The sequence below is a fragment of the Balaenoptera physalus genome, assembly GCF_965194825.1.
Source record: "Balaenoptera physalus genome assembly, chromosome: 7".
Lineage (NCBI taxonomy): Eukaryota > Metazoa > Chordata > Mammalia > Artiodactyla > Balaenopteridae > Balaenoptera > Balaenoptera physalus.
Window position 1 is genome coordinate 56,947,957 of NC_138886.1, and position 14,225 is coordinate 56,962,181.

Below are 14,225 nucleotides of genomic sequence, written 5' to 3' on the forward strand. Positions count from 1 at the left end.
TGCATTGGCAGGCAGATTCTCAACCACTGCACCACCAGGGAAGTCCCTAGCATATTTTTTTGTCTTTGATGATTTGATAAGATTGTCATTGTATCACAAAATAGCTTTAATTTTCATTTCTGTTAGGAGATGAGCATCTTATATTTAGGAGCCATTTATATTTTCTTTTCTGGGAACATATTGCAAATCCTTGCTCGCTTTCCTATTGGTTTGTTTTATTCATTAGTTTTTAATATACATTTTATGTCATATTAAAAGGACTTGCAGCAGGGATAAATGTCAATATGGTTAGGAAAATTTGAAAGGAAAATTTTCTGCCAGGGTTAATTCATTTGCTGTGATGGAGCATATTTCACTCTGGGCTTCTGTCAGACATGGAAAAAAAGGGGGCGGGGAGGTATTTGGCAAAAGGAAACAAACAAATGAGAGAGAAAGAGAACCTTAGTGGGTTCTAAAAATTCTAGAAGAACTGTAAAGCTTAGGGAAAAAAGATATCATTATCCTGATTTTATTTGTTTTGTTTCCCCTAGAACAAGAGAAGTTGGTAGGGAAATGGAAAGACAAAAGTTCTGATGATTTGCCCTTAATTTCACCAAGTTAAGTCAACTTCAAGAGTCCTCTTGTCAGAAAGGTAAGAACTGTATCCCCCAAATCAACACAATGTATCTAAAAGGTTCATTCTTGCTTAGACTGCTGAAAAGCATCTCTAACAAGTCAGCTAAAGTACAAATGCTTACCTATCTGGTATTTAATTCTACTGAAAATGGACACCAGAAATCCTCTTTCTTTTTAATAAATTAAATTAATAAGATAAATAAAACAATACAAATTGAGTACCTTTGGAAGCATTGTTAATATAAAAGGTCCAAAAATAAAGCTAAATTTCTCCAGTAACAAGCAAGTGGTTAATTATAGCTTGATACGTCATCAGTTAGAAACCTCAAGAAGAAAAAAATACTTAGAAATTTACATGATGGTGTAGGGACATATTAAGAACCCCAGAATTAGTATGAACATTATTTTAAGTTGAAGACTTTTGACAATCAACGGGTGCAGAAAGAAGCATTCTTAGAGCTTCCCTTATTTGACTAAAAGCAGAAACTTCTGGGAAATAAGGCTGCCAAAAATTCCCTCTTCATCGTGGGTCTACTCCCAGGAGAGAGACCAAGAGTAAACCACTATAAATCCCTCTCCCAGGGGTTTCATGGCCATAAAGAAGAAGGAAAGACCCTCACACCAGCATAAACAAACATTATCACAAACTTTCTTCCCCATTTGTTCTTCTAAAAACCCATTTGTCTCCCCTAAAGAAACCTATTTGTTCTTCCCATAGAAGCCGGTTCTCCCCAGTCCCTTTTCCGTACTAAGTTAGGTATATAAGCCCTATTAAGTTAGGTATATAAGTTCTCCCCAGTCCCTTTTCCCTACTAAGTTAGGTATATAAGCTACCTCCTTAGTTAGCTCCAGATACATATGAATAAACCTTTTACTCTTGGTAATGGTCTTTTGTCAGTTTAATTATCAGGTCTGAATTTAATGATTTCTGAATTTAAGAGGTTGGAGGAAAAGTTTTTCCTCCCCAGCAGTGGTCAAAGGGACAGCAGTTTTTTCCGTGAGAAAAAGACAAATAAAATTGGTGGTGAGGGGAACCGCAAACATTTTCCAAAAAGAAGAAATCCAAATGGATTTCTTTGGATAAAATAAATTGTAAAAAGCCATTCAATCTCATAAATATCCAGAAAAATGCAAGTTTAAATCACCCCTCTGGTTGACAAATATTAAGAATCTGACAATAACCAACACTGGCATGTATGATGAGCAACAAAAACAAACACTGCTGGAGAAAGTGTAAATAGATGCAACAACTTTCCAAACAGTTTCATGTTGTCTAGAAAATTGAAGATCCAGATACCCTATGACCTAGCACATTCACTCCCAGCTAAACATTGAGCATCTCTCAACAATCTGTTAGAAATATAAATTTATGGGCCCCACTGCAGACCTTCTGAACCAGACTCTGCATCTGAACAAAATCCACAAGTGATACATAAGCACCTGTACTCCGGGCTATATGGACGAGAATGTCCCTGAGAGCCCCAAATAGAAACAATCCCGTTATCTGTGAACATGAGAAGAGTGTGCTATATTCATACAATAGAAAGACGTTTATCAATGAATAGGAACAAATTACAGGTAAATGCAACATGGATAAACATCACAATGTTGAGGGAAAGAGGCAAAGCACAAATAAAATACGTAGAGTGTAAATCTACGTATGTAACCCTCAATAACGGTCAAAACCAAAGTGCACTGCTAGGCATGCACACTGAGGTAATGATACTAAAAAGAAGGAGGGGGGGAAAGTAAAGCAGGAAAGTGATTCCTAAGGAAATCAGAGTGGAATTTACCTCTGGAGGAGAGAGGGTTGTGATCTTAGAAGGAGGGTGGCAGTTGTGGGGTTATTACAAAACTAGTATAGTTGTGGATAGTGTTTAAGGGGTTTTGTTTTATGATTATTTCTTTTTTTTGTTTTATGATTATTTAAATAGTGTAATGTTCTATATAGTTTTCAGTATGTGTTATATTTCACATTAGATAAGTAAATGCTATAGACTCATTTCCAATTAGGAAGAAATCAGCTACGTTAACACACGCAAAACTACAGATTGAACTTCTTCCAACCAACACATAGATGAGAAAAGCAAGAAGCAGGAAATAACAGCAAAGTAAATTGGTTCTGGATAGAGAAAAACCAAGGTCTCCCCGTTTCTATTCTACTAAAAATAAGGTCTTTTTTCCCCCAGTAAAGCTATCTCTATCTCTGTTGTCCATGAGGGAAATTTAGGCACACAGCCCCAGGCCCAAGGAGTGGGTGTGCTCTGGCGGTGGAGATGGAGGGAAGCAGGGGAGTTGCAGGAACTTGGGAGGAGGCTGTAGGCCATTCGAGGTGGAGGAGAGGTGGAGGCAAGGGAGGGAGGGCATGGCACTCAGAGATCAAAGAAGTGGGCTGTACCCCACAGAGCTAGCCTGCCCCTCTTCTTCCTGCCTACCTCTTCACCTTTGACCCAGAACCCTCACAGGAATAGCAGTTCTGGAGCTCTTTTTCTGGGTCAAACAGTGCGTGGAGGGAAAGGGCGTTCCATATTAGAACTCATTGTCAAAGGAACATACCCCAAATTGAGCATTAAGGAGGATTTAGCCACTAGGGCACCTACACAGGAAGTTATAGGTCAGGTGAAAAATCCCCAAGAAGAAAACAGTCAACTCAGGCTGAGCTTCCTGTAGCACTTAACAGTGAGGCCTGACATTCACAGAGTGGCCTTGAAGCCTGTCATTATTATGGCCTTCTTGTGGGTTGGTGCATGTATTATTTTAGTCTAGAGAAAGTTCCTTTCTATAAAAAAGTAGAATATACAAGATAATGAAGTCCCAAGTTGTTGAAAATAAGCCTCACTTGAAAGAAAGAAAAAAAAAAAAAAAAGAACAGAAATTCCTAAGGATGTGTCCAAACATTAACAGAAGATAACAGGAGCTGAGGACTCTTTTGATTCATGGTCACTTCAGAATACAACTCACTGTTAAGAAGGCTGGGTTTAAAATTACCATCAGGGCTCTAAGAAAGTAGGCAAAAGGCAGAGGGAAATGAATTTAAGATGGACTTTGAGGAAGAACTAGTGAAGAAATCTGAAAAATGTTACAAGTTTCTGAGAAGATAAAACATAAATCAGTACAATTTTCAGAAACAGAAAGGGTCATTAATTGTCTTAGTCCATTCGGGCTGCCATAACAAAATGTCACAGACTGGCTAGCTTATAAACAACAGAACTTTATTTCTCACTGTTCTGGAGGTTGGGAAGTCCAAGATCAAGGCGCCAGCATGGTTGCCTGGTTCATAGCTGTGCCTTCTTGCTATGTCCTCACATAGTTGAAGTGGTAGGCAAACCCTCTGGGGTCTCTTTTATAAGAGCATTAATCTTCCACCCTTGATGAGGGCTTTACCCTCATGACCTAAGCACCTCCCAAAGGCTCCCCATCCTAATACCATCACATTAAGCACTGGGATTTCAAAATATAAATTTTGGGGAGGGGGACATAAACATTCAGACCATAGTATTTTTTTTTAATAAATTTATTTTATTTTATTTACTTTTGGCTGCAGTGGGTCTTCATTGCTGCACCAGACTTTCTCTAGTTGCGGCGAGCGGGGGCTACTCTTTGTTGCGGTGCACGGGCTTCTCATTGCGGTGGCTTCTCTTGTTGTGGAGCACGGGCTCTAGGCGCGTAGGTTTCAGTAGTTGTGGCACACGGGCTTAGTTGCTCTGTGGCATGTGGGATCTTCCTGGACCAGGGATCGAACCCGTGTCCCCTGCATTGGTAGGCGGATTCTTAACCACTGCACCACCAGGGAAGTCCCAGACCACAGTATTAATGAAGCAAAAATCATTAAAGAGACCATCAGTGTGAGCTCTGTCAAGTGCTGGGGGAAAAAATTTAGACTTTGGAAAATAGAGCAGTTGCTATACAAAGTAGAGAACCAGGATGAGCTAGCCACATTGAGCTGAGTAAAACTGCTGAATGTACATAAGAGGTCTCCAAAAGAGAAGGACAAATCTGTTGATTACAAAGAGAATGCCACTTGATATGACTTTGTTTGTGCTGTGGTACCAAAAGTGTGCCTGCCAGAAATTGTACCCTACTCTGACATTTATGTCGCTGTCTTATTTCCCCTATGACTGCAGTGGTCTGAAGGGTAGAGGGTTGACCTTATCCAAATATACTTTCTCATCTCCCACCCTCAGCACCAAGCTGATGTAAGTACCAAGTTGTACACTGTAAATACTTAATAAATACTTTAAGGCATGAATGAAAGAAAAATAGGCAAAGAGTAGAGAGGTTTTTTTTTTAAAAAAAGAAAAAGAACAAGCTAAAAAAAGCTTACTTGCTGTTATAAAGAACAACATAATGAGTTCTTGAGAATTGATTCAAGAAGATTCCCTACTCCCCCTGCTCCACCCTCTCAATCACCACAAAGATGAAATCACTTTGTGTTTATTATTTTAAAAGGAAAATAAAATATAATAGAGGGAAAGGCTTGCAGGTTCGTTTTTTGTTGGGTTTCTCTTTTTTTAATTTAATCTTCTCTCTCTAGCAGCCTCTACAGATGCTTTCTTTTCTAGGTTAGTAACTATTGTCCTGATGGAGGCAAGTGGGAGGGTCCCTGGGGAAGCGGGATCCACTGGGTAAGAAAGACACTCGGAAAAGACTTTGCTTGGGTTTTGTCAGGAGGGGAAAACAAAAGTGGGCCATTGACCCAGACAATCTTGTCTGAAAGCTGCCATCTAGTGTTCATTTCTGAGAATATGCCCTGACATACTAATCCTGTGGTTCTCTATCTGAAGGACAGTTTTTATTGATGTTTTATCATTATGCACCAGATTTTAAGATAATTTGGTTACCAAAAGAAATACAATACGAAAAGAATTGTGTTTCTCATCTGTTTAACTGCATACATGTAATACTGCCAAAACAAAACTTTGGATAAATATTTCTAAAAGAAACGATCCCATACTGAACTGATGTAATAGCAATTAAAAAATAGAAATAATATGCAGGTTATCTTCTCCATCCTATTGTTAGTAATTGTTACCAGTAGTTTTTATTGCAGAGAGGGCAAGGAGAGAAGAACCATTTATTGTTTATCATCAATGTGCCCGACTCTACCAACATTGTCTCATGTAAGTCTTAAAACAGTCCTCTGAGTACTTTTCCCCTCACCTTTATTGAGGTATAATTAACAATTAAAACTTGAGTTAAGGGGAATTCCCTGGCAGTCCAGTGGTTGGGACTCTGCACTTTCACTGCCAAGGCCCCGGGTTCGATCCCTGGTCTGGGAACTAAGATCCCACAAGCCACACAGTGCAGCCAAAACAAAAAACAAAACTTGAGTTAAGTTTTTCTAACACCATTTTACAGATGAGAAATTGAGGTGAAGTAACTGGGCTTTATATCAAAGAGCAAGCTGGGTAAAGAACCCACATATGTGATACTCACAGGCCATGCACTTTCATCTAAAACACAGTGCCTAGTAAACTTTTTGAAATTCACGGGAAGGCTTGCAACTCCACATTTACTGCTTTCATAAACTGTTAGAAGGCCTAATCAACTTCATTTGGAAATCACTGCATGAAAGGGAAACCCAAACCTCCACATTGGTCTGCAGGGCCACTTCCTTAAAACAAATTGTACTCTTGAGACCTGAACCAAAATACTCAAAATTCTAAGTTAAAAACACTAGGGTGGGTAATTCCCTGGCGGTCCAGTGGTTGAGACTCGGTGCTTTCACTGCTGAGGGCCCGGGTTTGATCCCTGGTCAGGGAACAGAGATCCCACAAGCTGTGCGGTGTGGCCAAATAAATTAATAAATAAATAACAGTGCAGAGTAATGATTTAAAAAAAAAAAAAAACAACCAGGGACTTCCCTGGCGGTCCAGTGGTTAAGACTCCATCTTCCCATGCAGGGGGTGCAGGCTCAATCCCTGGTTGGGGAGCTAAGATCCCACATGCCTCGTGGCCAAAAAACCAAAACATAAAACAGAAGCAATATTGTAACAAATTCAATAAAAACTTTAAAAATGGTCCACATCAAAAAAAAAAAAAAAAAAAAGAACCTTGGGACTTACCTGGTGGTGCAGTGGTTAAGAATCCACCTGCCAGGACAGGAATAAAGATGCAGACTAGAGAATGGACTTGAGGACACGGGGAGAGGGAAGGGTAAGCTGGGACGAAGTGAGAGAGTAGTATTGACATATATACACTACCAAATGTACAATAGATAGCTAGTGGGAAGCAGCCACATAGCACAGGGAGATCAGCTCCGTGCTTTGTGACCACCTAGAGGGGTGGGATAGGGAGGGTGGGAGGGAGACGCCAGAGGGAGGGAATATGGGGATATATGTATACATGTAGCTGATTCACTTTGTTATACAGCAGAAACTAACACAACATTGTAAAGCAATTATACTCCAGTAAAGATGTTAAAAAAAAAAAAAAAGAATCCACCTGCCAATGCAGAGGACACGGGTTCGATCCCTGGTCTGGGAAGATCCCACATGCCACAGAGCAACTAAGCCCGTGTGCCACAATTACTGAGCCTGTGCTCTAGAGCTCGAGTGCCACAGCTACTGAAGCCCGCGTGCCTAGAGCCTGTGCTCCACAACAAGAGAAGCCACCGCAATGAGAAGCCCATGCACCGCAATGGAGAGTAGACCCCGCTCGCCGCAACTAGAGAAAGCCCGCATGCAGCAAAGACCCAATGCAGCCAAAAATTAATTAATTTTTTTAAATCTTAAAAAAAAAAACCACTAGGGTAGTTTTATTCTTGAGTTTTACTGGAGCAAATTCTTAAAATATATGAGGTATTTTAGTTACACTCTAACTTTACTACATTTCAACTGAAACTTCATGTTTTACATTACATTTATTTAAACTTTTAGCTATTCCATATTATATCAGGAATCCAAATTCTTGCATGGAATCAATCAAATAAGCTATGCCCTCAACTCCCAATTTTGTGTATAAACCGTATTCATCACAATAGAGAAACACGCACAGTTAATTTTTTAAATTAAGGCAAAATATTAAATTTCCTTGGTTCAGGGACTTCCCTGGTGGCTAAGACTCCAAGCTCCCAATGCAGGGGCCCTGGGTTCGATCCTTGGTCAGGGAACCAGATTCCACATGCCGCAACTAAGAGTTCGCATGCTGCAAGTAAAGATCCTGCAGGCCGCAATGAAGATCCCACGTGCCACAATTAAGACCCGGCACAGCCAAATAAATAATTAAATATATTTTTTAAATACTTTACAAAAAAATTTCCTTGGTAATGTATTTAATCACCTTTTGAAGTTTGACAAGTATTTTAACACAAAATTCCCTAGCTTGGAATAAATATTTTAGAGCACCAATATGATTCATTAATGAAACATTTATCAGAGAAAAGAGGACTCATTGATTTGACACCCATCTGTCTAGATCCTGAGCTTATCTTAGGCAAGATTATTTTTCTTTGCTCCTGACAACAATTCTATAAAGTTTGTAATAATTGTGTGATATTCAGGCAAACTAGTGTTGCAAATAACCCTACATTTTAGGGGGCTCAACACCATAAAGTTTTATTTATTGTTCACATTATAGTCTAACACGGATCGGTGGGGTCTTGCTCCATGCATTTATTCAAGGAACCTGGCTTCTTCTGCCTAGTGCTCTACCACCTTCAAGGCAGGTAAGATCTTTTTTTTTTAATTAATTAATTAATTAATTAATTTATAGCTGCGTTGGGTCTTTGTTGCTGCGCGCGGGCTTTCTCTAGTTGCGGTGAGCAGGGGCTACTCTTAGTTGCAGTGCGTGGGCTTCTCATTGCGGTGGCTTCTCTTGTTGTGGAGCACGGGCTCTAGGCACGTGGGCTTCAGTAGTTGTGGCACGTGGGCTCAGTAGTTGTGGCACGTGGGCTCAGTAGTTGTGGCTCGCAGGCTCTAGAGCGCAGGCTCAGTAGTTGTGGCACACAGGCCTAGTTGCTCCGCGGCCTGTGGGATCCTCCCAGACCAGGGCTCAAACCTATGTCCCGTGCATTGGCAGGCGGATTCCTAACCACTGTGCCACCAGGGAAGTCCCCACACATTTATTTTTAATTTAACAAGCTATAATACATTTGTAGCATTCCACATTCTTTTTTAGAGGGGAAAATTATATTATGTACTTTACATGTTAAAACAGAGGTGCTTTCAGTTACACGTGTTTAAATTTTAGTATTTATTAAGTGCCTCCAGCTAGACTAAGATTCTTTATTTCAAATTCTGCGATCCCTGGCCTTTAATTTAGGCTTCCTTTGAATAGTGTGAAATTACACTATTATATTTCCAATTACTGAAAAGTTAGAAAGGAGTTAAATTCATTAAAATATATGTGTGGAGAAGTCTTAGGTCCATTTAATACGAAGATATGTCTTCCTTTGGAGCACCATATCTTCTTTTGGCAATTAGCTGGGTACTCTAAATGCATCCTTTCTATGGTATGCCTTCTTAAAGGCTATAGGCTTTTGGTGATAATGCATCAAGTAATTAGTCATATATGTAGACAATTTAGTAGAAGATTCCTGTCATCAAATAGTTCCTGACATCCCCAGAAGAAGGAAACGTGGAGGCTTGTGAGTCAGAACAGGGTGACTTTAACAGCAGCATAAGGGAGTTGCTGAGGTTAATTCAGGCTTTCATTTTTTTCCAATGGCCATGTTTTTACCGTGGTTACATTTGTACTCCATGGTCTGTTGAAAGGATGTGGCCTGCTTAGGGCTTTCATAGGTACCCAACAAGGCAGTATTTACTCTTTGACCTGGGCAAGAGGACCCTGCACTGTAGTGGCCACCACATATCAGAAACATGCTAAACTGCTAAGGCCTATAGGGGAGGGAAAGATTTTCTTTTCCTTCTAGCCATCTTAGGTTCTCTGGCTGGGGCCCTGTATTTAGACTGACAAGACAGACTAAGAGAAAAACAAAGAGTTTATTAACGTGGGCTTCCCTGGTGGCACAGTGGTTAAGAATCCACCTGCCAATGCAGGGCACACGGGTTCGAGCCCTGGTCTGGGAAGATTCCACATGCCGCGGAGCAACTACGCCCGTGTGCCACAACTACTGAGCCTGCGCTCTAGAGCCTGTGAGCCACAACTACTGGAGCCCGTGCCTAGAGCCCGTGCTCCACAACAAGAGAAGCCACCGCAGTGAGAAGCCGGCGCTCCACAACGAAGAATAGCCCCCACTGGCTGCAACTAGAAAAAGCCCGTGTGTAGCAACGGAGACCCAATGCAGCCATAAATAAATAAATAATAAATTTATTTTAAAAAAAGTTTATTAACGTATGCATCACGCAAACACATGGGAGCAACTCGGAGATGAGTAACTCAAAAGAATGGTTAGAACTCGGCCTATATAGCATCTCAAAAAAAGAACAATAAATTTTGAGATAAATGACAAGGCAAAGGAAAAGACTTTTGAGTTTCTAGGGCAGCAAATTGTGGGAAGGCAAATATATGGGGGAACTAATGGAAGGTAAGATGTGTTATGGAGATTCCTCTGGTGCTGTCTCTGGGCTGAAAAAAGCTTCTAGAGTTGTCTCCAGTAATTAACTTTTGTCCTTCCTGGTAGAGAGAAGAGGGGGAACATGTTAATGAATTTACGTCCTGCTTTTAGGCAAATAGGGGGAGGGCAGAAAGCTTTCCTTATATCTGCTTTTTCTCAATTGTCTTCAGCAAAATATAATCCTGATGCCAAAGTGGCATATTTTGGGGTGGTATGTTCTGCTACCCTTCACGCCCCAGGAGATAAACACCCCAGCATATCTCTAGCTGTGTGTCCTCAAAAGAAAATGACATTGGGTCCAAATGCTAAGAAGCCTCCTCGGTTGTGCATGGCCAACGTCATAGATGGATGTTGCTTCAGAGACTGGAAAGGTTTTGAGTAGCAGAAGCACTTAAGTAGGAGAACGTAACAAATTACTTTGTCAAATCCTTTCAGATAGCATTAATGCAAGGGATTCTTACATAGCACAGTTACGTAACAGTGTGGAGAATTGATTTCTTGCTTCTCTTTATATTTCAATGAGTGGTTCCAGAATTACCCAGGAATTAGGTTATTAGCACAGTATCTGCAACAGCTGTGGCTGAGAAACAAGAATATTAAACAATTCATATTATCTTTAAAGTCCTTTGTATGAATGTCAAGACCTAATATACACAAAATATGATGCTGACTACTAACACTGGCAACTGGATGGACTGTGAACACTAAAATCATATTAGTTTTATTTTTATAACAATATTTAGTAAGATTTAATTACATTTGCCAAAAATTAAGATTGTCTAACTCTTAATAATTTTGACTTAAAAATCTTTATATTCTTTAATTATAACACATTTTGCCTTTTAATTTTGGAAGATAATTTGGAAAACTTTAGAAGAAAAATAACTTCTTAAAAATGTGTGAAAATAATTTTAAAAATGTTTACAGTAATTTAATTTACACTTGGGGAAAATATATTAAAATCTATACACTTAGAACACAATTACATTTTACATTTTTAGTCATTTAGGTCAGGGGTTGGCAAGCTTTTTCTGCCAAGCTCTAGACAATAAATAGTATTTTAAACTTTGTGGGTCAGTCTCTAGGACAACTACTCAACTCTGCTGTTATAGCTCAAAACCAGCCACAAACAATACATAAATAAACGGACATAGCTATATTGAAATGAAACTTTATTTACAAAAAGTTGGTAAACCAGATTTGGCCCATGGCTGTAGTTAGCTGACCCCTGATTTAGATTATTACTGTCAATAGAACCTAAGTAATATTAAAGTCTTAATTATAATAACATAATTAGTAATATTGCTTAAATAAGGGCAAGAAAAATTAATATTACAGAATAAAAAAAGTTTACGAGTTATGTGTCTTAATTTTTTTTTTTTTTAAGTTTTACTCTTTTTTTTTGGAAATTCACGTTCTTTTATTTATTTATTTATTTATTTATGACTGTGTTGAGTCTTCGTTTCTGTGTGAGGGCTTTCTCCAGTTGCGGCAAGTGGAGACCACTCTTCATCGCAGTGCGCGGGCCTCTCACCATCGCCGCCTCTCTTGTTGCGGAGCACAGGCTCCAGACGCGCAGGCTCAGTAATTGTGGCTCACGGGCCCAGCTGCTCCGTGGCATGTGGGATCTTCCCAGACCAGGGCTCGAACCCGTGTCCCCTGCACTGGCAGGCAGATTCTCAACCACTGCTCCACCAGGGAAGCCCCTGTCTTAATTTTATGAACCTTCCAAACATCAGCAGTCCATCAACAGAACACCTGAACAGGTGCAGTATTAAAGAGAATCAGCAAAAACCTGAGAAGGAGCAGGAAGTGAAGTAGGAGAAAACCAATAGAATGGGTGTCCTGGAAGTCAAGAAAGCATGTCAGGGAGAAGAAAGTGATCTTATGGATTGATGGAGGGAAAAATCTAGTGAAATAGCTTTGAGGGATCATGGGAGATGAGTCACCTAGACAGTAATTATAGACAGTTTATCCATGTCAGCATCATTATGTTTATTACTTCTCCTCTAATCACTCATGTCGCTTTGCCTCCTAAGTAGAGTTAAAGCCTGATATTGTACACTGCATTAGGAATATTCCCAACTGTGTGCTAGTGTAGGGCAAATTCAGAAGTTTGGTGTATAAACAATATTTTTGTCTTATAACCATCAATATCACGTTCCTTTTATCCTCACTGCCCCTCAAAACAAAGAAAACATCTGGGACTAGAACCACCGAGGTTTTCAAATAAGCTGAAATTAGAGTTTTGTAGCACTGAAATTGAGTCTTTTCACCAAAGTATAATATAGCTTGAAATAGGAAACAGCAATTAAGAGTCTGCCCAAATCCACCGGCCAGCATTAGGATTGGGCTAATCTTCCTTAGCTGAGAACACTATAGAAGAAAGTCCCATTGGGCCTAGCAGTGAGACGCTTTCAGGCAATTAAGAAAATTCAATTTACCTTTGCTGAACGTTTGCACGTTGTGCCATCTGCCTCTGGCAGCAGAGAAGACCTAAATTGCACACCCTGAAGGGTGTTTAAGTACAAAAACAAGGCTGCCTTTGACACAGTGAATGGAACCAGGGTGCACCTGCACTTCCAAATTTCTCAATTTCAGCGCAAGATGGGCTCGGTCCAAGCGTTCCTGGGGAAGTTCCTGTTCAGGTTTCCCATCTGAACGCTCACACCCGCAGGGACATTAGATGCCCACACTGGTGCCTCCAACACATGGCACTTGTGCTCCCTGAAGCTTACAACTCAGTCGTTGCTTAAGGGGCCTAAGCAAGGGCTTTTCAGCCCGCCCAGGACCTTCCCACTTGACAGAGGCTGTAGAGCCGTGAGCCTAAGGGAGTCCCTTCACACGACGCGAGCTCTCGGATCCAGGGCAGCACCGAGGCCACGCCTCTGATGTCCCCGCTCCAGATGGCCCGCGCGCGGGCACGGAAACCTATTTCCAAGGGAGGGCGTTGACTCCGGAGGTCTCTCCCCAAAGGCATCCCGCGGGTAACTGGGCATCAGTTCCTCTTTCCTGCCTGAGTGTCTCCCCGTTCTGTGACGACCAAGTCCCGCTCCAAAGGTGCAAGAAGCTTCCGGGCTGTGGATTTAGCTTCTGTGCTGCGCGGAGCGGACCTGGAAGAACCGGAGTGGCGTAGGCAGTCAGTTGACCCACGTGACTCGCTTGGACCCGGCTTAATGGTGCTCGCATTCCTTGGGTCACGTGAGGCCATGGGCAGTCAGGAGGATCGGCATCCAGCTCTTTCTGCGCGTGCGCTGGCAATCTACTCCCCCACCCCCACCCCTGGAAAAATCTTTCAAATGGCATCCTCAATACTGGTTCACTTTGTCCTGCTACCTTCCTTTCCGAGGTCGGGACACGCAAGCCCAAGTTCTCTTCCTTCCCAGCGCCTGGTGCAGGTGAAGGATCTGGAACCAGGCAGTCAAGAGGTGCGGAGACCGCTGGGACGCGGCAGTTTTCCTTCGTGTTCGCGTATGCTGCAGTGTGCCTGCTGTCACGTTCAGCGAGCTGCGAACACTGCAAGTCGGCCGGGGGATTTTTGTTTTGTTTTTTAACATATTTATTGGAGTATAATTGCTTTACAATGTTGTGTTAGTTTCTGCTGTATAACAAAGTGAATCAGCTATATGTATACATATATCCCCATATCCCCTCCCTCTGGCGTCTCCCTCCCACCCTCCCTATCCAACCCTTCTCGGTGGTCACAAAGCACCGAGCTGATCTCCCTGTGCTATGTGGCTGCTTCCCACTAGCTATTTTACATTTGGTAGTGTATATATGTCCATGCCACTCTCTCACTTCCTCCCAGCTTACCCTTCTCCCTCCCCGTGTCCCTAAACAGAATTTTAAGAAGTTAGCCAAGATAAAATGAGAAACTGATTTAGACTTAGGTCCCAAATTTACAGTTTCAGTGATTTAGGAGAATTCCTTGGTAGCCATACTGAGCCTGTTTTCACATTTGTAAAAAGGTGAGGATTAAAAAAATTGATACTGGGGGCTTCCCTGGTGGCGCAATGGTTGAGAATCTGCCTGCCAATGCAGGGGACACGGGTTTGAACCCTGGTCTGGGAAGATCCCACATGCCGAGGAACAA

At 41.3% G+C, this 14,225-nt stretch overlaps 1 protein-coding gene and 1 long non-coding RNA gene across 2 annotated transcripts in view; one reads left to right on the forward strand and one right to left on the reverse strand.

Annotated features, from left to right (window-relative positions):
- Nucleotides 1-14,225, forward strand: part of LOC309664940 (uncharacterized protein) — a gene marked incomplete at its 5' end in the record, with an annotated part of 67,001 nt that overhangs the window by 38,253 nt on the left and 14,523 nt on the right. Inside the window, 3 exons of the mRNA XM_082471106.1 lie at nt 531-631; nt 8,194-8,281; nt 13,482-14,100. The remainder of the gene's footprint in view (nt 1-530; nt 632-8,193; nt 8,282-13,481; nt 14,101-14,225) is intronic.
- Nucleotides 9,885-13,483, reverse strand: LOC309664997. The gene is made up of 2 exons (XR_014266137.1): nt 12,577-13,483; nt 9,885-10,191 (listed from the first exon to the last, which is right to left on the reverse strand). It is a non-coding gene; the product is annotated as an uncharacterized lncRNA (long non-coding RNA).